Below are 23,763 nucleotides of genomic sequence, written 5' to 3'. Positions count from 1 at the left end.
GGCCAAGCAAAGACCCCTGAAACCGGCGCGTGATCGGACAGGGACAAGACCCCTATGTCCGCCGCTGTGGCGGCCGAGCGGAGCGGGCCGCTCACCAAAAGATAATCCAACCGCGAATAAGTGCGGTGTGCGTGGGAAAAATACGAGTAGTCTCTAACGGTGGGATGCATGGTGCGCCAGAGGTCATGCAGGTCCATCTCCGCAATCCGGTCCTGTACCGCCTTAGAAAGCTCCCCTGTCTGCGGAAAGCGCTGGGCACAGACCTATCTGAAGTAGAGTCGAAGACCATATTCAGGTCACCCCCCAGGATAATATGGCGATCGGGCGAGGCAGTAACGTCCACCAACACCGACTCCAGGAAACGATCCTGGTGGTCGTTGGGGCTGTAAACCGAACCAACCGTAAAGGTAACACCTCCGAAGCGCATGCGATACACCAAAAGCCTCCCCTTCTGCTCAGCATGTTTATACAACACTTCCCCCCTAAAGGAGCTGGCTAAAAGAATGGCCACCCCCGCGGTTTTAGTCGCAGCAGAGGAAAAGAGTTGCGTGGGGAACTTGGCAGAGCGCAACCTATGGCAATCCCTGGGAAGCAAATGGGTCTCCTGCAGGAGGCAGATATCCGTTTGCGACCCTTCCAACAGGGAGAGGATCGCCCTACGCTTCACGAGGTTATTCAGACCCTTAACATTAAGGGTCACTACTTTCAGAGGTGGCATCGCCTCCAGGGAAACAACGCGCTATGCAGCAGGCGAAGGATCAGCGGCGGGGGCGCGCGGGGCAGGGGCACAGGGAAGGCCAGAAGCGGCTTCGCACATGTTCGGGCAGTTTCGGACAGGACCCCCCCCACAACAAACCAACAGTGAATCCCCCCCAAAACCCACTCATGGCAACCAGCCAAAACAAAAAGCAGAAAACAGCACCCCATAGTCTCAGTCTAGCCCAAATGGGCGAGTCTGCAGAAAACAGTCAAGTGGACGTCCAGCCACACACCACCCCCCTCACCTCCCCAGCCCCCAGCCCAGCATCGTTAAAGCAAATAGCCTCTCCCCCCGGAGAAAAGTTAGGCCGTCAGGGCCACACCAGTAGGTTCGGGCAAGTTCCTGGCCGCAGTCCTCAGGGCCTCCGCCATTTCAGCTCTGATGGTGGGCGAATCTGGGCGACTCGTTGGCGCTGACGATGGGCGCCTTCTCGATCTCCGTCGGCCCCGTCGCTCGGGACGCCGCCATGCGGGCGTTGCCCCTTCCTCCTCCGTAGCAGTAAGGCCCAGCACTCCGCAGACATCTTGTAAGGAGCGCAGCTGATGCAGCACCCCATTCCATCGAAAGATAAGACGGAAGGGGTGACCCCAGGAATAGGCTGTCTCGTGCTCCCGCAGAAAGTCCGTAGCGATGCGGAAAGACCTGCGCTTCTGCAGTGTGATAGCGGACAGGTCCTGATAGAGTGCCACAGGTCTTTCTCGGAAGGTCAGTGGTTGTTTCCTGTGGGCCTCCGCCATGATGCGCTCCTTTAGGGGGAAGTCCGGCAAGAACGCCAGGATATCAGGCGGGGGTGCCGATGACTGGCGTTGGCGGCCCACCCTGTGTGCCCTGTCAATGCGGATTGGGAAATCCGCTCCTTCCTCCAAGATGTCGCGGAACAGGTCCTGCAGATAAGCCACCAGGTCCGTACCTTCATCCGCGGATGGAACACCCCGCACCCGGATGTTGTTCCGCCTGGACCTGTTCTCGAGGTCCTCCGAGTGGGCCTGGAGCTCGACACACTGCTCCCGGAGGCGGAGGACGTCCTGCTGAAGATGGGTTATCTCCTCATCGCGACGTTGATCCGCCGTCTCCACAGCATCGACTCGCTCGCCCAGGCCCTCGACCTCCCTGCGCACCTCCCGGACCTCTCCAGCCACCTCGGTCTTAAGAGTTTGAAATTCCTCCTTGAGGGAGCTGAACAAGTCCTCCATGAAGGACCGCGTGACTGGCGGCTCGCCCACAGTTGTGTCCGTTGATGCCCGGGAGGCCCCCGGGGACGGCTGCGTCCTGTCGCGTAGTTGCTGGGTCCTGCCGAGCATTTCCGGCAAAGTGCGATCTCCTCGCGCCGCGCCACGTCTTCCAGTCATCTTGGGGCCCGGCACAGCCCAGGATCAGTTGCTGGGGGTGAGCGCCGCCGCTTGCGGGCACCAGATGTGAGGCCCTCGCCGAGGACAAGGGTAGTGCGTCACAGGCGACAAGATGGCGGTCTGAGCCCGGGCAAGACGGCCTCCGGGCCAGTAGGGCAGGCGGCAACGTCCGAAGTGTAGGCCTCCTGCCACACGTTCCCAGGGGGGGCAGCAGATGAGTTGACGCCAGGACTAGCTGAGGTGCCCGTGTGGGAAGGGCGCGGGTCGGGGTCACTGGGCTCAGTCACACAAAGACAAGATGGCGGGAGGGTGGGACCCAAGAAGGCAGCCCGGGCCAGCAAGGCCGTGGGTGACTCTCAAATGGGAACGAGTCCGGAAAGTAGAAAACCGATGCCTCCCTCCACCTCCAGTGGGTATGCCCGGCTCGGGCACCGCTCGAACTCCGCCATCCAGTGCCTCCAGGCGCGGAGTTCGCAAGTCGTCACCCTTCGAGACCCCGGGAGGGGGGAGACCGCCGGCGTAGGGCTAAGGTCCGTCGCCCAGCAATGGTGCCCGTCACCAGGGCACCGGCCAGGAAGCCACCGCACTCCGCGGAGTCCGTCCAGTCCGCTCCCTCGGGATCTCCGGCTTTCCGCTTTTCAGCACTCGGGCCAGCCGAGGCGCGCGGACAGCGCCGCACTACGCTCCGCCTCCAGGCTCTTCTCCTCGGGGCGACCCGGGCTCTACTCCTCGGAGCGATCTCTGATTAAACTTTTCGGGAACTTCCCCCGGGGCCACAGAAATCAAAGTGGCACCAAAATGTGCCCCTCGAGCTCCGGCACAGCCCTCTCACCCGCGGTGCAGCCGCGGGGGGAGAGAAGCGCAGAAATCAGGGCTCAGGCCGAGCTGGGCCGGAGGAGCTACGGGAGGAAGCGTCCGCTCACCCCGCCATCTTGGCCACGCCCCGAGTAAAGTCTTTAGAGGTAGAATCCTCAGCGGGATCAGTGGGCCAGTAGTTGAAATCGCCCAAAACCAAAACAGAAGCGTTATTGATCACCAAGGTGGCCAGTAAGTTCTGAAAGGCAGAGAGAAAGGTGGGGGATGACTGAGGTGGCCGGTAGGTTAAAACACAAGTAATAGGAGTCTTAAAAGAGGTAGAGCGCACTACCAGGCAGTCAGCTGCTGGCAGTGTGGGCGAGTCCAGGGTCTGAAAGTGGAGATCCTTGCGGGTAATCAAGGCTACTCCGCCTCCTAGAGGCATAGAGTAGTGGGATGGAAGAGAGGCAAGGACGTTAGGCAAGGAGTCAGGTCTATACCAGGTTTCAGTTAAAAACAAGAGGTCTGGGGAGTTGGAATCCAGAAGATCATAAATTTCAGTCTGATGTTTAACGGCAGATCTTGTGTTGAGGAGAAGGGCAGTTGTGGTGGGAGGGGGAGGAGTTTGTGGGATGGGCACAGGGGAAGCAATGCCAAGTTTTTGGGCATAAGTCAGTGTGGCTTGATTCAATTGCCAATTGGCTTGTAGTGAGCGCAGTTCATCAGGGGTATATGTCAGAGGATGCGCAGAGTGTTGTGCCCCGTGTCCCGGCCTGGCGCGGACGGGCGCAGACGGGCTTGCCTTAGGCACGCCTTCGGCACGCATTCGGCGCGCCCGCTGCGCTCGTCCGCTGCGCGTACGAAAATGGCACATATTTTATAGCGGGCCGGAGGTGAAGAAAGGGGGCGTGGCCTCTCGAGCGAGGGGCGTGGCCTATGTGGGCGGCGCTAATGGCAGCAATGTCAGGGTCCCGCGGCAGCGATAAACTCCACTGCACGGTGAAGTTAGGGGCGTGAATGCGCCCTGAGCAGTGGGGAGTGAGCAGGTAAGATCAGCAAGTAAAAGTAATAGGTGACACTCAAATTTTAAAAATACACGAACAGACAGACAAGCCTACTCCCGGCTTCCGCCTCAAGAGGAAATCTCTATCAGCCTGGCGCTAGCATTCAGCGTCAGCTTTAAAGGCGATGGGGGCGTGGCCTCTCGAGCGAGGGGCGTGGCCTATGTGGGCGGCGCTGATGGCGGCAATGTCAGGGTCCCGCGGCAGCGATAAACTCCGCTGGGCGGTGAAGTTAGGGACGTGAATGCGCCCTGAGCAGTGGGGAGGGAGCAGGTAAGATCAGCAAGTAAAAGTAATAGGTGACACTCAAATTTTAAAAATACACGAACAGACAGACAAGCCTACTCCCGGCTTCCGCCTCAGGAGGAAATCTCTATCAGCCTGGCGCTAGCATTCAGCGTCAGCTTTAAAGGCGATGGGGGCGTGGCTTCTCGAGCGAGGGGCGTGGCCTATGTGGGCGGCGCTGATGGCGGCAATGTCAGGGTCCCGCGGCAGCGATAAACTTCGCTGGGCGGTGAAGTTAGGGACGTGAATGCGCCCTGAGCAGTGGGGAGTGAGCAGGTAAGATCAGCAAGTAAAAGTAATAGGTGACACTCAAATTTTAAAAATACACGAACAGACAGACAAGCCTACTCCCGGCTTCCGCCTCAGGAGGAAATCTCTATCAGCCTGGCGCTAGCATTCAGCGTCAGCTTTAAAGACGATGGGGGCGTGGCCTCTCGAGCGAGGGGCATGGCCTATGTGGGCGGCGCTGATGGCGGCAATGTCAGGGTCCCGCGGCAGGGATAAACTCCGCTGCGCGGTGAAGTTAGGGGCGTGAATGCGCCCTGAGCAGTGGGGAGTGAGCAGTTAAGATCAGCAAATAAAAGTAATAGGTGACACTCAAATTTTAAAAATACACGAACAGACAGACAAGCCTACTCCCGGCTTCCGCCAGGGGAGGAAATCTCTATCAGCCTGGCGCTAGCATTCAGCGTCAGCTTTAAAGGCGATGAGGGAGTGGCCTCTCGAGCGAGGGGCGTGGCCTATGTGGGCGGCGCTGATGGAGGCAATGTCAGGGTCCCGCGGCAGCGATAAACTCCGCTGCGCGGTGAAGTTAGGGGCGTGAATGCGTCCTGAGCAGCGGGGAGTGAGCAGGTAAGATCAGCAAGTAAAAGTAATAGGTGACACTCAAATTTTAAAAATACACGGACAGACAAGCCTACTCCCGGCTTCCGCCTCAGGAGGAAATCTCTGTCAGCCTGGCGCTAGCATTCAGCGTCAGCGTTAAAGGCGATGGGGGCGTGGCCTCTCGAGCGAGGGGCGTGGCCTATGTGGGCGGCGCTGATGGCGGCAATGTCAGGGTCCCGCGGCAGCGATAAACTCCGCTGGGCGGTGAAGTTAGGGACGTGAATGCGCCCTGAGCAGTGGGGAGTGAGCAGGTAAGATCAGCAAGTAAAAGTAATAGGTGACACTCAAATTTTAAAAATACACGAACAGACAGACAAGCCTACTCCCGGCTTCCGCCTCAGGAGGAAATCTCTATCAGCCTGGCGCTAGCATTCAGCGTCAGCATTAAAGGCGATGGGGGCGTGGCCTCTCGAGCGAGGGGCGTGGCCTATGTGGGCGGCGCTGATGGCGGCAATGTCAGGGTCCCGCGGCAGCGATAAACTCCGCTGGGCGGTGAAGTTAGGGACGTGAATGCGCCCTGAGCAGTGGGGAGTGAGCAGGTAAGATCAGCAAGTAAAAGTAATAGGTGACACTCAAATTTTAAAAATACACGAACAGACAGACAAGCCTACTCCCGGCTTCCGCCTCAGGAGGAAATCTCTATCAGCCTGGCGCTAGCATTCAGTGTCAGCTTTAAAGGCGATGGGGGCGTGGCCTCTCGAGCGAGGGGCGTGGCCTATGTGGGCGGCGCTGATGGCGGCAATGTCAGGGTCCCGCGGCAGCGATAAACTCCGCTGGGCGGTGAAGTTAGGGACGTGAATGCGCCCTGAGCAGTGGGGAGTGAGCAGGTAAGATCAGCAAGTAAAAGTAATAGGTGACACTCAAATTTTAAAAATACACGAACAGACAGACAAGCCTACTCCCGGCTTCCGCCTCAGGAGGAAATCTCTATCAGCCTGGCGCTAGCATTCAGCGTCAGCTTTAAAGACGATGGGGGCGTGGCCTCTCGAGCGAGGGGCGTGGCCTATGTGGGCGGCGCTGATGGCGGCAATGTCAGGGTCCCGCGGCAAGGATAAACTCCGCTGCGCGGTGAAGTTAGGGGCGTGAATGCGCCCTGAGCAGTGGGGAGTGAGCAGGTAAGATCAGCAAGTAAAAGTAATAGGTGACACTCAAATTTTAAAAATACACAAACAGACAGACAAGCCTACTCCCGGCTTCCGCCTCAGGAGGAAATCTCTATCAGCCTGGCGCTAGCATTCAGCGTCAGCTTTAAAGGCGATGAGGGAGTGGCCTCTCGAGCGAGGGGCGTGGCCTATGTGGGCGGCGCTGATGGAGGCAATGTCAGGGTCCCGCGGCAGCGATAAACTCCACTGCGCGGTGAAGTTAGGGGCGTGAATGCGTCCTGAGCAGCGGGGAGTGAGCAGGTAAGATCAGCAAGTAAAAGTAATAGGTGACACTCAAATTTTAAAAATACACGAACAGACAGACAAGCCTACTCCCGGCTCCCGCCTCAGGAGGAAATCTCTGTCAGCCTGGCGCTAGCATTCAGCGTTAAAGGCGATGGGGGCGTGGCTTCTCGAGCGAGGGGCGTGGCCTATGTGGGCGGCGCTGATGGCGGCAATGTCAGGGTCCCGCGGCAGCGATAAACTCCGCTGCCCGGTGAAGTTAGGGGCGTGAATGCGCCCTGAGCAGTGGGGAGTGAGCAGGTAAGATCAGCCAAATAGGAACAAAACAGACACATCCTACAACGCGGTGATTGCACTCTGCTGCGATGTCTGCACGCCACATGGGGAAGTAGCTAACTCCTCATATTCCAGCGGGGCCATACGAATTGCAATTCCAGCAACGTTATTTATTTAATCACCTGCCCTTGCAATTTAAAGTACGAAAATCTATTTACTTTCCCTCATTTTTAATTTTATCCTTATATGTTTTTAATTGGTTACTCTTTTGTTGTTTATTATCATAGCTCAAAGGGTTATAAGAGTGACAGACTGACCCTTTTCTCTCCTGTTGTTTAACTTTGTGGTGTAGTTTAGTCAAATGCACAAATCAGGCACAATATCACAGAAATTAAAAAAATATAGCACATGTGACGTGGCTTTGTGCCTTGCAGTCAGCTGTCTGGATGTGTTGACAACCTTCTCATGCAGGTCACGTGACGTGTGTCACTGACGTGATACATTGTTCTGGTAACTCAGACCAGACCAGCTGAACATTTCAGTGCATGTCATGTCAATTTCACTGACAACAGGTGAATCAGTTTTGTTGTAGGAGTGCCAACTAGCTGGCATAAGTGTCCATGATGTATAGCCCATGGCACAATCTTTTTTCATTTGATGTGTTGAAGCAGTGTTGATTGTGCTATGTACATTGTAATTGTTGTTTGCTGATAGTTGTACACCTTTCTCCCCAAACATGTTCTGCAGGGCACCCCCTCTGCCAAGGCCGTTGCCTGACTTGGATGCCATGAGGGAACGTGATTGCATATGCCGAAGTTGACGGACAGGCTGGAACCACATCTCCAACCGCGACACAGGTATCCAACTGCGCTGACACCTAAGGTAAAGGTGATGACAGCCCTACATTTCTTTGCCACAGGTACGTTCCAATTCACCATAGCTGATGTGGGGGGGATGTCCCAGACCATGTTCAGCCGTGTACTACGTGATGTCTTAGCTGCTATGTTGGAGCACATTGATGAATTCATTAAGTTCCCTACTCCAGAAGAGTTGACCAATGTCAAGGGTGAATTCTATGCCCTTGGACACATGCCACATGTAATTGGGTCCATTGATGGGACACATGTTGGACTGGTGCCACCACAGGCTCAGAAGCAGGCCTTCCGCAACAGGAAACATTACCACTCCGTAAGTGCCCTGGTGGTGTGTCTTGCTAACATGATGATTTCCCATGTTTGTGCACCTTTTCCAGGATCGTGCCACGATGCATTCATCATGAGGCGGAGCAGGGTACCACAGATGATGCTGGAGCTGCGCAACCATCGTGCATGTCTTGTTGGTGGGTAAACACTGTTTCTCATGTATGTCTTTTTTTTTGGGAAAACCTTTATTGTTACTTCAACCAGTTACAAATATGGGCCTACAACCACCAGGGCCGGCCGCTAATCAGTTTCATCACAGCAAGTCAATTAGGACACGACTCGGCAGCCCGGGAAGCGAAAGTACCACAAATTCGGTTAAAACTGGCTGTTAAACATACCATGCGAATGACAGGATTCTAAAGACTCCATTTTACAATATAAAAATAGAAGGATCGGGTGCCATACAATATCACAGAGTCGCATAAAGGGCGGGCAAAATAGTAAGACTTCCACAGTTAGATCGATCTCATTTAGTCTCATGTATGTCTTAATGTGATTTGTCTCGCTCACGGCTTCTCTTTACACACTCATTGCCATGATGCATTGTTGTAGGAGACGCCGGATATCCAAACATGCCGTGGATCATGACTCCACTACGCAACCCCAGAACTGCTGCAGACCAGCGGTACAAAAATGAACATGGGCAGACCAGGCGAGTGATAGAGCGAACGTTTGGACTCCTGAAGAGCCGGTTCAGGTGTCTCGACAAGATAGGCGGATCCCTACCATACGCCCCGCTCAAGGTGTGTAACATCTTCATTGTGTGCTGCATGCTGCACAACATGGCAGTGGAGAAGGACGTGCCACTCATCCTGGATCCTGATGATGAGGAACATCCACCCGTTGAGGATGAAGGCCTCGGCCAGGATGCTAGCGATGAGGAGGATGATGATGATATCCTGAGTCAGCTCATACGCAACTTCTTCTCATAACGGTGAGTACCTGTAAAATAGTGTTCATGCTCCTACCATGGAGTGAGATGTGTAGCATACTGTGTGTCCATCAGACTGTCTACAATGTCACTTTGATGTTTGTGGTGCAGTGTCACACAAGTGCCGATGTGATGCCACACACATGAGCGCAATGAGTGAACTTTGAATGTACAAGTGTACGACATTGTTAGTGTTCTGTACATGACCATGTCAGAATTAATATATCCAGGACGTGACCCCTTGTGTGCCTGCCCTTTCCAGGTCGCCCTGCCTGTTGTCTGTTTGTGTCATCTTGGTCCTCCTGCAATTCCTCTTGATGATGGCCACGTCGGATGAATCTGCGTTCCCTGCACAGACATGTGGAAATGTCAGTTTGGGTAAGGATTACAAACAGGACGTTTATTGTTGGTATGGTTCATAAATGTGTGGAAAATGTTCATGTGCATGTTGTAGGCCCATATATATATTGTCACGTTACCAAGTTTCATTTTCATGTTGCGCCACTCCCATGACAAGACACTCACCTTTCTTGACAGTCATCTGTAGTTGAGTATTGACTTTGGTGAATGCATCAATGTGTGGTAACATTGAGCCTGACACATTGCGGATAACACGGCTTGCCATTGTGTGTGACATCACAAACACAGGCTACGTGGAGAATTGCAGCCTCACTGTGTGCAGCAGGATGTGTCCCAATCATCCACTAAACCTTGAGGGCCAGTACAGTTTGATTTCCAGATGACAATGTTTTGACGGTGTGGGCCAGTGTATGTCCCACATGTTCTGTCAACTGTCCTGTGAGTCTGTTTGCATGGATGCATTGCCCCTAATGGCAGTATGTCATGTCACTGTCATGTCGTTACCTCAGTGCCGGTGGAGAACACTGCTTCGCTAGCCTTCTCGGTGAGTTGATGTTCACTTTCCATTCCCATGATGCCAGGTATGTTGAGCTGATGTCATCACTACGTTAGGCTGTAGCAAATGTTACATGTCTGTGGCACCAGTCGAGTGAGGTAATTCACAGGATTATATTGTGCCGTGCAGCATCTCATGGTCACGGTAGGCTTATTTTAGTGGCTTTGTTCCTCATTACTCGCTGTTGAGTTAGGTCACACCTGCTTGTCATGTTTAGCATAGTGGGGCACAGTTGCAAGAGCCAATGACTGGCTCCTGTGGGGCTTCCTTGTGTTTAGGTCATTCCTTTCTACATTTGAGGAGCTGCTAACGGCTCTTGCGGGTGATGTCTACTATCCTGTCATGGCCCTTACAGAATCACAGGGCTACATACGGATTGTTGGCCTTGTGTCAGTAGCACTGCTATACATTACATTTTCTGAGATTAGGACCCTCAATTATACACTATGAAATATTTGATGGCCTCATGGATCTAATTGCATAGTAGCAGCCTCGTGAGCGTTACACTTGCTTTGTTCAGGTGAGAAACTGTACTACCTATTTATCTGTTGGTGTTGAAGCATCTGATCTAGTCTCATTGCTAAATCTGTGATCACACATAGGGTACAGTGCCAGTGGTTACACTTCACAGGTGTGACTGGTACAGTGTAGGTGCAAAGGTATTCTGTGATTCTGTGACAAACATATTGAATCCTTATGCATGTTTAACTTTGTTTCAGATCTCCCTCCATGCAGTTCCCATCCTCTCCTTCCCTCGCCTGATCTCCCTTTTGTGTCTGTCATTTGTACTCAGACCAAGGGGCTATTTGGAGATGGAACCCTTTCAGCATCGCACCACTCTGATGATCAAAGGTACGGCCAGTCCCTGGCAGTCGTGTGGAGAATCTTTCAGCCGCATTACAGGTGACATCATTGCATGACTGTTATTGTCTTCAGAGTAATGCCACTGGGCATGTACAATGGCTAATGCAGCATGGCCTCACAAACAACGTTATCCTATTGTGTAGTAAGTGTGTTTAACACAGTACATTGTGCCTCATTGCTGTCAACGCACATCTCTTGCCAGCCTGCATGCGTTAAATATGGCCTTGTTCATGATGGTTGTTCATATGTGATTACGTGTACAGTGACAACATGCATGCTGTTGGGAATGGAAAATTTACCATATAGTGCCTAACATACATGGTTGTTTATGTGTTGTTTAGCTTGCTACACACGACGTGCATGCTACACCTGCTGACGCTGTGTGTCCTGTGCCCTGCTTGGCCTTAGGCTGCCTAATCCTGTGCCCATGATCTTTGGCGACTGTTCAGACATTTAGCTCGCGTTGAGCCATGGGTGACCAGAGACTCCAGCTTTCACACACACATGTCACTTTGTGCTCTGCTAGAATCCTTGGATTTGTGTGCTTGTTTAGCATGTTGTGACACCCCTTCTGCCGTCATGTGTTCACTCATTTGTGCTGCTGCATCCCCAGCCACAAAACAGCACCGAGTGGCCAGATCCTGGACCACACACACCTACAAGACACTCCTCCATCCATCTATTCCTAAAGCATGCCGCAGCTTGTCTGTGCCACTGTTGCACAACCTCCATGAGAAAGGCAGGTCCGTCATCACCGGCAACAAGCACACTGCAAGACGCTCACCTCTTTTCATGACTCATGTGACTCAACAGACTCTTGCTCCAGCCACCCTCCACACAGTGAACACCAGACAATCATCCACCTGGTATCACGCTACCACAAACACACCCATGACAGCTTCTTAGCCTGTGTGTGCAACTCATACTGGCAACACGATGCAGCCCCACCTAACAGTGCATCTACGTGCAACCAGGATATGGGCCTCGTACAGCACACACACAATTTCCAGCAGCACCACATTGTGCTGTTTTACCTCGTCAACACTACTGCACCACACATCGCCTTCATTACTGTAAGGTGGTAATACGCAACATCAGAACACCGCTTCTACATAGCCATCATAGATGGACAGTCAAAAACCCACAGGGACCACAGACTAAAACCAGGATTATGATTGGTCCAACTTAAGGAGGTACACCCTCAGAGTCACATACAACACCAAGGACACATTCCGCATTGTCAAACATCTGCACATCCGGGATCACACCAACTGCCTGTCCACCCTCATTGTGACTATCATCTACAGCTCTCCAATCCTACACACACAATTAGGTTAAGCCATCTCTCAAACAATCAATCTATTCTATTAGTAAGCACCCTACCTACCCGTGAGGGTCTCAATGCGCTGGTGGGGGGGCTGCTACAGATCGAAAATCCCAGTCTGGTGAAGTCTTCTGAAGGCCAGCACGTCCTGGGTCAGTTGTAGCCTTGTAGAGAGTATGTTCCAGGTCTTCGAGGCAAGGTTGTAGGAGGATCTTGTAGTAAACGATGTCCAGAGACAAGAGGAGGTTTCTACAGGTTCCTTTATTGTAGGTAGGACACAGCGTAAGAGCAGACCACCCACAGCAGCAGAAGCCAGTAAACTGCCACTGAGTGGAATACACAGAGAGAAGGAAGGGTGGAACATGGAACATAGAATAGGAACAGTAATCACATTCCCAAGAAGACTAGAAAGACAACCCACCAGAACTAACATATGTACCACACATCTTCTTCCTTTCTGTTGTTTGAGAAACAAAAAAAAAAAACAAATGAGAAAAAAAAACAAAAAGAAACTTAACAAATAAAATCCTGCAGGTAAGTAGGAGGCCGGCGAGGCCTAGGAGGACGTGCAGAAAGAGAAGAACTTTGAATGGGGACTGGGCCCTGCAACAGAGCAGGAGCATCACCCCCACCAGAAACACTGACTTCATCTTGTGCAAGAGAGTCAAGAGACACACCATTCGAAACTAGGTGACCATCAGTATCATTGGCCAACAAGTAACCACTAGTATCAGAGTCAACTGGACAAGGAGTGGAAGAAACAGAAGCATCAGAAGCATCAGGGTGCAAGGAAACCAAGGAGGAAGAGGTCCTTTGTCTCTTATAAAGAGCAACTCTCCTGAAGTTCCAGCATTCACTATTGTTAAGGATGACGCAATGGTAAAGCACCTTCTTGACCTTAAATGGACCCTTGAACTTGGACAAGACTTTTTGTAACCTACCCAATTTGATTTTGACTAAATCTCCCACGAGAAAATGAGAAGGAGGAGTGGTATTGGAGGTAGATTCAACAACATCAGTTTGAAGATCATCTGGAAAATTACCCTGAGCCTGCAGAGTAACGACATCCCTCATCCATGAGGGAAATAATTTCAAACCAGGATCACGTCCTCTCATCAATTGAAATGGAGACAAATCCCCACTAGCCAAAGGGGTGGTACGATATGCCCATGACATTTCATTCACCATCTTCCTGACAATGTGACCACCACTAGATGCCATCTGTATAATACCCTTAACCATTTTATTGGCTCTTTCGCAAACAGCAGTACCCTGAGGGTTGTATAAAGATGTGTGGTGATGGGAGACACCACACTCCTTCAAGAAAGACTCCATATCCTTGGAGGTGAGTTGTGGACCATTATCTGTGATTAAGACAGAAGGCAAACCCTCATCCTTAAAGAGGTTACCCAGAAACCTGATGGAGTTGGAAGTAGTGATATCATTGGTAAAATGAACCACCAACCACTTGGTGAACACATCAATAACAACAATAGCAAATCTGTCACTCTCCCCTAGCTCACCCATAGGGCCAATAAAATCAAGGGCAATGGTATGCCAGGGCAAATTTGGAGAAAGAATGTGTGCACTATCAGCCAACTTTGGACCAGTTTTCAACCGCTTCTCCCCTTCTCTACAGAGAGAACAATTTTCAACCCAATCCACAACTTGGGAGTCAACACCAGGCCACCAGAAGTGATCCTTAAGACGTCTTTGGGTGAGGGTCTGGCCCATGTGCCCCTCATGTGCCAAGGCCAAAAGCTTGGTCCTTAAACCAAAGGGGGGTACAAATTTCTCACCCTTAAAAAGGATGTCTCCAACAATAGAAAGATCATCTAAGACCTTAATATAAGGCCGAACAGCAACAGAGACAGAACTCTCTCTCCTAGAGCCCAATCTTATAAGTTTTATGACTTCTTGAAGAGTAGCATCACCAGACATTTCCCTAGACCAGTCACTGGAAGAGAAAACACCTTCACCCACAAAAACAGCATCCTCAACTGAGGCCACAGCTACATCATCCAAGTCTAATGACACAACTGAATTATGAGGAGAACGCTAATCCATAGACAGTCTGGAAAGGCAATCGGCTTGGACATTTCTCCAACCAGGAATGTACTCCACTGAATACTGAAACTCTTGTAATCTAGCCGCCAGCTTCATAAGTCGGGCAGAACCCTTTCCAGCCCCACCAGGAGAAAGGACTTTGATCAGGGGCTTGTGGTCAGAACGTAGGGTAAACTTCATGCCCCATAAGTAGGTACGGAAGTATTCGACAGCCCAAGAGGCAGCCAATGCTTGCCTTTCGATAACGGAATAGTTCTTCTCCGTATCGGTGAGGGTCCTGGAGGCGAAAGCAATGGTGACCTCTGATCCCCCACTCAATTGAGACAGCATAGCACCCAGACCATGTGCACTAGCATCAACAGTGACGATAGACTTATTATGTACATCAAAGGGAGATAACATTTTGGCATCACAAATCTCATTTTTGTTGTTAACAAAATATTTCTCTTGTTCAGATCCCCAAGTGAAACCCACACCCCGTTTGAGCAAAGATCTTATAGACACAGTCTTATCAGAAAAGTTCTGTACAAACTTAGAGTAATACTCTATTAATCCCATAAAAGAGCGTAGTTGGTCTTTGTCAGAAGGTGAGGGTGCAGAACGAATAGCCTCACACAAGTTCCTTTTGGGTTTTATGCCAGAGGAAGTGATGGTGTAACCCAAATAGTCCACTTCACACACACCAAACAAACATTTGTCCTTACGTAAAGTTAGACCAGCCTCAGATAACTTTTCAAGAACAACACTGAGTGTGAAATTGTGCTGGGATTCAGTAAGACCATAAATCAGGATATCGTCTTGGAAGTAGACCACCTTAGGCACACCCTCGAAAATACCTGACACCATGCGTTGAAAGACGCCAGCTGCTGACTTGAGACCAAAGGGCAGACGAGTAAACTGAAAGGTACCCCAAGGAGTGATGAAAGCTGTTAGGGACTTAGAGTCCTTATGTAAGTCAATTTGGTGGTACGCACTCCTGAGGTCCAATTTCGAGAAAAATTTTGCCCCATTGAGAGTGGTAACTAGCTCAGATATATTAGGTAACGGGAAGGTGTCGGCAACAACACAGTGGTTGAGAGACCTGAGGTCGACACAGAAACGGAGTTTGCCGTCAGACTTCTTGGTGACGACAATGGGCGAAACCCAAGGGGAGGCCTCTACCGGTTCAATGACCCCAGAACTCAACATGTCATCAAGTAGACCCTTGACCTCATCCCTGATGATAATAGGAATGCGCCTTACCTTGTGCTGAACGGGGATTGAGTTGGGTTTGATTATTATTTTATGTGAATAGCCCTTGAGCCGTCCCAAACTCTCACCAAACACATTTTTGAATCTAGAGAGCAAAGAAGACAACTCAGTGTCCTCCACAACCATGACCTGAGGATCAGCTCGGGGATTCACCACAATGCAAAGGTCATATTGGTGTATCCAACCGAGAATAGCAGGACCAGATTCTGAGACATACACTTTCCCAAAAATATGTCTCGTAGAGAACACAATGTTTGCCTCGAAGTACCCAAGGATATTTAGTGGCTCACCCTGATACCCGCCAGAAGAAATATCTGTAGGGAAAAGAGGACCAATGCCCCACAAATCAACAAAAATGGAGTTGGGAATAATGGTGTAACGCGAACCAGTGTCCACCATCAAGTAAATATCCTTGTCATTAATAATGAAAAGAGCCTTAGGTCTATTTCTGCGTTTCTGGTCTTCATGTTGAAGATCACAGTCCTTACCAACCACCAAAATTTTGTCAGTGTCATCTTTTCCCCCTGGGATGTCACTAACACATGAAACAGAAGGACGAGCTCTACCTCTGCAAACGCGAGCATAATGCCCCAATTTACCACATTTCATGCATTCCTGCTTGGCTGCAAAGCAAAACTTTGAATCGGAAGCATGTGCAAGACTACCACATCTAACACACTGCCTAGAAGAAAGGGGTTTAACAGTGTTATTAGTCTTAACATTAACAGTTTTCTTGTTGAAGAACTTTCTCTGTTTAAGAAGAGCAACTTCGTCTTGATCATCATCTTCCTGACTTGGAAACATGTGCGAATGACAAGACACCTCACCAACGTCACTTGAAATAGCTCTTTTTTCCAACTCTTTCATACACCCTTGGGACTGTTCAACAACCTTTGCCAAATCAATTGCTGTTTGCAGATTGGGGTTCTTCGCTGCCCAAAGACGTTCCTGGATCTTTTTGTTATTGCATTGTACAATGAGCTGATCCCTGATCAGCTCATCAGTCATGTTGCCAAATTTGCATTTCTCTGACATTTCTCGTAGTCTAGAAACAAAGTCGTCTATGCTCTCACCAGCTCTTTGACTTTTGGTGTAAAATTTATACCTGTTCATGACCAGGTTTTCTTCCTTGGCATACCTGATCTCAAGACGAGACACAGCCTCCTTATACTCATCCAATGGTGCTTGTGCACCAGCTACCAGAACTTGCGGCAAGAACCTGAAGACACGTTGTCCTTCCTTACCGAGAGAACCCAAAAGAAGTGCCTTCTTGCGTTTGGCAGAGAACTCTTGGGTATCCAAGGCATCAAGATAGTTCTCAAACATGGGAAACCAGTCTTCCCATGATATGCTGGGCTGGCCAGGCGAGGAAAGAAAACTGGGCGGTAGAACAATAGAGCCAGACTGAAAGGAAGGTTGCTCAGACATATTTTGAATTGTGGTGAGAGGCAGAAAATGTTATAAATATTGTTAATTGCGAAAATACCACAAAAACAAAAATAAACAGAAATGTTTCAGTACTAAATAAATAGTTAATGTAATCCAGGCAAAAGCGCTACAAACAACAATGAAATTGAAGGTTTACTTGTGATAAATGCGCACAAGACGAGCACATCATCGTTGCTCTGCTGGAGTTGAATCGGTGACCATGGAAACACAAAATGGCTCCCAGCGTGATGACGTTGACACGCAAACACGCCAGTTCCTGAGAGACGCGGCGCGTTAGGATGAGTCACGCATAGGAAGAGGAGCACCAACATACGTCACAGGGAGAATCGCTAACTCCCGCGGAGGATTCCAATGCGTCATCAGAGTTGAAACGGCACCGCAGGAGTAGGAGGCAGCCTGAAGAAACGACAGAAGGACAAAACGAGGGGAAATGGAGGCAGGAGCAGGTAAAAACTTGCCAGTTCCGTTGCGATGTCCGATGTGAGGCTGTCGGATCTTCTGAGGCAGCGTAGAGTAGATTCAACTCGAATCGGTCTGCTCTTGAGTCTCTCTGCTGTGACGAGGTGATAAAAACTGCAGGGGTTCAAGGAGCGTCGCCAAAATACTGTAGTAAACGATGTCCAGAGACAAGAGGAGGTTTCTACAGGTTCCTTTATTGTAGGTAGGACACAGCGTAAGAGCAGACCACCCACAGCAGCAGAAGCCAGTAAACTGCCACTGAGTGGAATACACAGAGAGAAGGAAGGGTGGAACATGGAACATAGAATAGGAACAGTAATCACATTCCCAAGAAGACTAGAAAGACAACCCACCAGAACTAACATATGTACTACAGATCTGTTACTGACGATGGTTTTCTGGAAGTGAGGGACTGTGGCAAGTGCGAGATTTGCAGAGCGGAGGCTGTGGGTGGGTGTGTATAAGCTGAGTCGGTTGTAATGGTATGCTGGTCTGGCGTGGTTAGGAGCTTTGTGTGCATGGATGATGAATGTTGACGAGGAGCCAGTGTGTGGTGTGGTGTGATGTGGCCGTGTTGGGGAAATGGACGATCATACGTGACAAGGCGTTCTGGATGTGTTGCAGCCGTCTCATGTGTTTGGTTGGTGTAGCTGCATAGGGTGTGTTCCCGTAATCCAGTGAGCTCGTGGAGAGGGCCCAGATGACTGTTTATCAAGAGTTTGAGGTGATCCATTTCAAGATTGTACTGGGCATGCAGAGGGTGGTGAGGCAGGAAGATGAGATGGCGTTGTTCTGCATGTTCATGATGATGGAGGATTTGAGGATGACCCACAGGTTGCGTGCATGGTTGGTGGGTTCTGGGGCAGTTCCTAGCGATGTTGGCCAACACGAGTCGTCACAGGCTGAGGTGGTGAGGCCTTGGATAAGGTCCTCCGTTTAGTCAGAATTGTGCTTCAGCCTGCGGTCCTTCATCCATTTGGCAACGGCCTTCATTCTTCTGTGGAGGTTTCCTTTGGCAGTCTGTGGTTCTTTGGGGAGGGATACGATCAGCTGTGTGTAATTGGCTTAGGGGATGATGGTGAGGATATGTTGTAGTGCAACATGGGTGAGAGTTGCCATGTGGATATTGATCAATGTCGGGCAGTGGGTTGATCCCTGTGGGACGCTGCGGATGGTGTCAGTGGTCTTGGAATGGAAGTGCTGGAGGCAGACGCTCTGGACCCTGCGGGAGAGGAAGGATGTGGCCCAGGCCAGGGCTATCTCTAGGGTTCCGGCGTCATGGTGTGACCTTTTCTGTGAGGGGAAATGGGCCACAAGTTCTTGAGGTATTTGTGGTCCGCATTTTGTATATTCACTGAGACGTTGAGCTCAGCATTCTCCCAGCTCCCACTGAAGGTAGCTGTATGGAAGGTGATGTGGATTGTTTTTGGGAGAAGAGGTGCACTGGCTTAGCTGGATTAGTTTGAAATGTTGAGAAGCCATGTATCAGATGAGGATCCGGAATGGATGGAGTCCATGGTCCTGATGGTGTCTTCATTGCTGACGTAGTACCGGGCGGTCAGGTTATTTTTGTGGATGTTGGTCTATGGGGGTGGACTCATTTGTGTGGGGGGTAGCGGAGTGGAAGCTGTTGTGGATGTGGATGATCTTACAGGGTCAGAAGGTGGACAGTTAGTCACACAGGTCTTGTGATGGTGCTATGTCATTGGTGTTGTAGGTGGGAGTTTTGAGTTCAATCACAATGTTGAAGTGCTGTTTGCTATTATGTGCGTTGCTGTCTAGGCTGTCCTGTTGGCGGTGCTGATGAGTTGGTGGTGTCTGCATGTGGCGCTCTTGTGTGCAGTCTAGCTGTATGATGTTTGGTTGCGGAGCCAGACCTCTACAGCTTCCAACAGGTGCACTTGTAGGTCCTGAGGTCTTTGGTGAACCATGCGGCTATCTTGTTGTTGTGATAGGTGGCGGAGGCCTTGAGTGTGGCGAGTATGTCAGCGCAGTTGATGATCCACTGTTTGAGGTTGATGGCAGCAGAGTCGGGGTAGGTGTGGTCGGCGGGTGGTCCCAGGGCGAGGGTGGCGGTCACTTAGTCCATGGTGGCCTTGCACCAACAGCGGAGTGGCATGTACTGTGTGCGGGGTGGTGTGGTGGGTCTACCGAAGATGAAGTGGAGGCATCTGTGGTCTGTCCAGTGGTGTAAGGTGGTGTGGTTGAAGGAGACGTGTTGAGTTGCAAAGAAGATGGGGTCCTGTGTGTGTCCAGCGGTGTGGGTGGGTGTTGTCATGAGTACTTTTAATCAGAGGTTGACGAGGTTGTTGATCATGGCAGTGGAGCTTGCGTTGTTGTTGTTCTCAAGCTGGAAGTTCATGTCCCCAAGGAGTGTGGAATCCGTGTAGCCAAGTCCGTGCGTGCAGATGAGGTCAGGGATGGTGTTGATGGATCGTGGTCGTGGTCCAGGTGGTCGGTCGATGAGTGTTCCTCTGAGGGTGTTGTTGGCGTCAGTCTGTATCTGTAACTGCATGTGCTAGGCGGTGTGGAGTGTGTCGTTGGTGTTGGTAGTGACTCTGGGAGTGTTCATGTGGATGATGGTGAATCCCCCTCCCACTCAGTTGGTGCGTTGTCTGCGGGGGATCTTATGGTCTTCTGGGATGGCTATGGCGATGTCTGTTGACGAGGTGGTGTTCAGCCTGGTCGCCGTCAATGACACCAGGCAGCCCAACTACAGCATGAACCTCTACACAGGTACAAGTACCAGACTCCAGGAGTGCTTGTGCAACTCCAGGGTGCATGCACACACCTCATCCTCAACATCCCCTGCTACTGCCACATGACCGTCCACCTGAGATACCTACAATAGTCGCTAATGTTTTTGGTCGTGCACTGCCTCTTTATACTGTAACTTTTTATGTTTTCCGTGCTCCTGGGTATCACTCCCCGCCAGTAGTGTGTTCAATAAATTGGTAGGTTGCAGTCATATACCATATCCAACTTTCACCCTAGGCACAGGGTAATTGCTGAAAAATCCAGCCTTCTTTATAAATGATGCTTCACTCCTTTAATTAAACTTGAGTTTAGTGTTTAATTCACACTGTATATTCATTTGTTAAAGTATATACTCCATCCAATGCATTTCGGCGGTTAAACCACCTTCATCAGGGAAACCATCTGTAAATATCAAACAATAATTTCTCCAAGCATACAATTTTATAACATCCACAATATTATAACATCCAAAAACATCCAATTTATACCTCCTGTGTTATTTATTGCCAAAACTACTAAAAACGGATCGACATTCTCTATGCTGTCATTCTATTTATTGAATATTCCTAATTTGCTGTTCTGAAAGAACTTAATTTATAAAACTTCTTACTCTCTGAGTTCTGTGGTCTCTATTAAAGAAACGCTGTTCGTGCGTCTTGCTGTTTGTTTTAGCCTGGAAGGTACTATCACACGCTATAAATGGTACACAAGCGGCTTTGTAACTTTCCGATATAAAGTATAAACTTCCTTCCCTTTGTATTTAATGGCGCGCTGCCTTCAACATAATACGATTGTAACGTTTCTATGGTCTTAATACCCTCTTCTTTATACCCGCTAACACTCTCACCTCTGTTTTGACATTAGAATCTGATTTCAAAGGAATATTTGCTAGTGAACCCATATTCGCCTATACCAGAGCCAAAAACTTGTCAGATTTCCTAAAAACACCCAATTAACCTCGCCAGAAACAGATCTTTCGAGGCACCACACCGTGCCTGAATTGCAGTAACTGCTATAATGTGATGAAGGGCAATTTCATTACCCATCCAATGGAAGGAAATAAAATCTACCGTAAAGTTAATGCAACTTGCGATACCACCAACATAATATACATGTTGAAATGCCCGTGTGGTTCTGTGTATGTAGGTCACACAGAAAGAATACTCAAAACCAGATTGACTGAACACAAAAGTAATATTCGTACGAGTTCATCAAAATCAACAGTGGCGACACATTTCTTGGAGAAGAAACACCACATAAGTCAATTAAGGGTATGTGTTTTGGAGGAGATTGACAGGAAAGAAGGACCAGTGAATAAGAAAAACTTGTTGAAACGCGAAAATTACTGGATTTTTCATTTGAACAGCCTGAAACCTCATGGGTTAAATGATAGGACTGAATTTACATGTTACTTATGATTAGTCACATATAACTTGCTAATAGTGAACTGAACATTTCAATATAACATGTGGTTTTTGAACTCGAGTAACTTACGGGCAGATGCTTATATCGCCACTTAGACCATGGTAATAAGGTGTGGCTAGACAAAGCCAAACTACTCATAGAGATCTACATAGTGCCGTTTTAGATTGTTAATAAACTTAGCCCTTGCGTGCACACAAAAAAAACCTTCACGAACACAACATTAGCGTTAAAAGTCTTTACGCGCATGTACAGGTAATCACGTAACGTCTTAAACCCAGAAGAATACACAGCGCGTAATACGAAACATATCACGGAACAGCAGAGCCACGACACGAGAAAATCAGAGGTGGAGCGTTAGCGGGTATAAAGAAGAGGGTATTAAGACCATAGAAACGTTACAATCGTATTATGTTGAAGGCAGCGCGCCATTAAATACAAAGGGAAGGAAGTTTATACTTTATAACGGAAAGTTACAAAGCCGCTTGTGTACCATTTATAGCGTGTGAGAGTACCTTCCAGGCTAAAACAAACACCAAGACGCATGAACAGCGTTTCTTTAATAGAGACCACAGAACTCAGAGAGTAAGAAGTTTTATTAATTAAGTTCTTTCAGAACAGCAAATTAGGAATATTCAATAAATAGAATGACAGCATAGAGAATGTCGATCCGTTTTTAGTAGTTTTGGCAATAAATAACACAGGAGATATAAATTGGATGTTTTTGGATGTTATAATGTTGTGGATGTTATAAAATGTTATGCTTAGAGAAATTATTGTTTGATATTTACAGATGGGTTCCCTGATGAAGGTGGTTTAACCGCCGAAATGCATTGGATGGAGTATATACTTTAACAAATGAATATACAGTGTGAATTGAACACTAAACTCAAGTTTAATGAAATAAAACAGAATAAATGAAACCAACAAGGAGTGAAGCATCATTTATAAAGAAGGCTGGATTTTTCAGCAATTACACTGTGCCTAGGGTGACAGTTGTATATGGTATATGACTGCAACCTACCAATACCTACAATAGTCCCACAGTCAACTGCAGTTTCTCCTTCATAATCCTCAGCCACACTCAGTAGGCACTCCACAGGCCCAGGCCAATACACTAATATGGACGTCTACCATCCAACACCCCGTTGCCCGCAGTCCGTCCTGCCACCCTTGGCCTGGACACCATTCATGACATCCACAGTACAACTGCTTGCAGCTGATAGTTCTCATACCTCTGTACACAGATCCTGGTACTCCCTCCGTGGACACCTACATATTACCCATGATCTGTACACCTCCAAGTGACTCTTCTGTACCGGTCTGTAATTGCAGTATTGCAAGCCAACCCCCCTTCTGCATTTTGTAACCATCACAGGTGTGTATTGCTATCCATGTAGTTGTTGGAATATTGTGACCTATGTGTGTCCTCTACCGGACTCAGATCCCAGTGTGTGGATGGCTGCAGTTTGTTCAAAACTCTTCTATTTTTTCCATGTCCCCACACATATGTTTTTGCATCTGGGTACAAAACGTCTCCACCACTGCGTATTATGTTATTTATATTTATTTTCAGATCTTGTGCGTGAGAAGTGAGTAGGTGCTGTACAAAAAGGGGGGGAATCCAAAGTTCACAGCTGGAGATGTGATGCCTTACAGGTTGAGTCAACAGAGTCCAGGCCACAGTGCTTGGCATCATTGGGCACACTGCAACCAGCAAGTCCATGTGGGCGAGTCAGTAAGTCAATAAGGTGATGCTGTTGCACAACAAGGAAAGATGCCAGACCAGGTGACCTGGGAGTTTTGCATGGCCCTATGCCTCTCAACGTCTTGTCCGTGGACGGCCCACCTTCCGTGGGGGACCCTCACGTGCAGGCCTTGATGATGCGTGGGATGCTCCGTCTGACAAATCCTCCTCCTCCTCCCTCCCTGTGCCTGTTGTTGGTCTTTGCCTAGATGTTTCTGGCCTTGTGACACAAGGAGGGTGCTGCATGTTGGCAGCGATCAGAGTGATTGGTTAATTCCCTATGCACCGTCATGAGCTCATCCAGTCTTGCCTCCATCCATCCCCTGGTGTTGTTCTTGACTGGCATGTAGCTGGGCCTGCTGATCTGTCATTTTGTTGAGGGCCTCCACTACCAGCTTGAACTCCCTGGTGTCCCGCCGGTATACATCCATGATGTCTCTGACTTCTGACATACCGGGCCCTGCAGCTGGCTGGTCAGGTTCTCGCCTCCGCCTTGCGCCACTCCCACCACCCCTGGCCACACGAGCACGGCCTTAGTTTGTGGGCACATCAGGTCGACGGGACCCATGAGTGCTGGC

Source organism: Lissotriton vulgaris, unplaced genomic scaffold, assembly GCF_964263255.1.
Source record: "Lissotriton vulgaris unplaced genomic scaffold, aLisVul1.2 SCAFFOLD_773, whole genome shotgun sequence".
In the NCBI taxonomy this organism is placed as follows: Eukaryota; Metazoa; Chordata; class Amphibia; order Caudata; family Salamandridae; genus Lissotriton; species Lissotriton vulgaris.
This window is presented reverse-complemented; position numbering follows the sequence as displayed.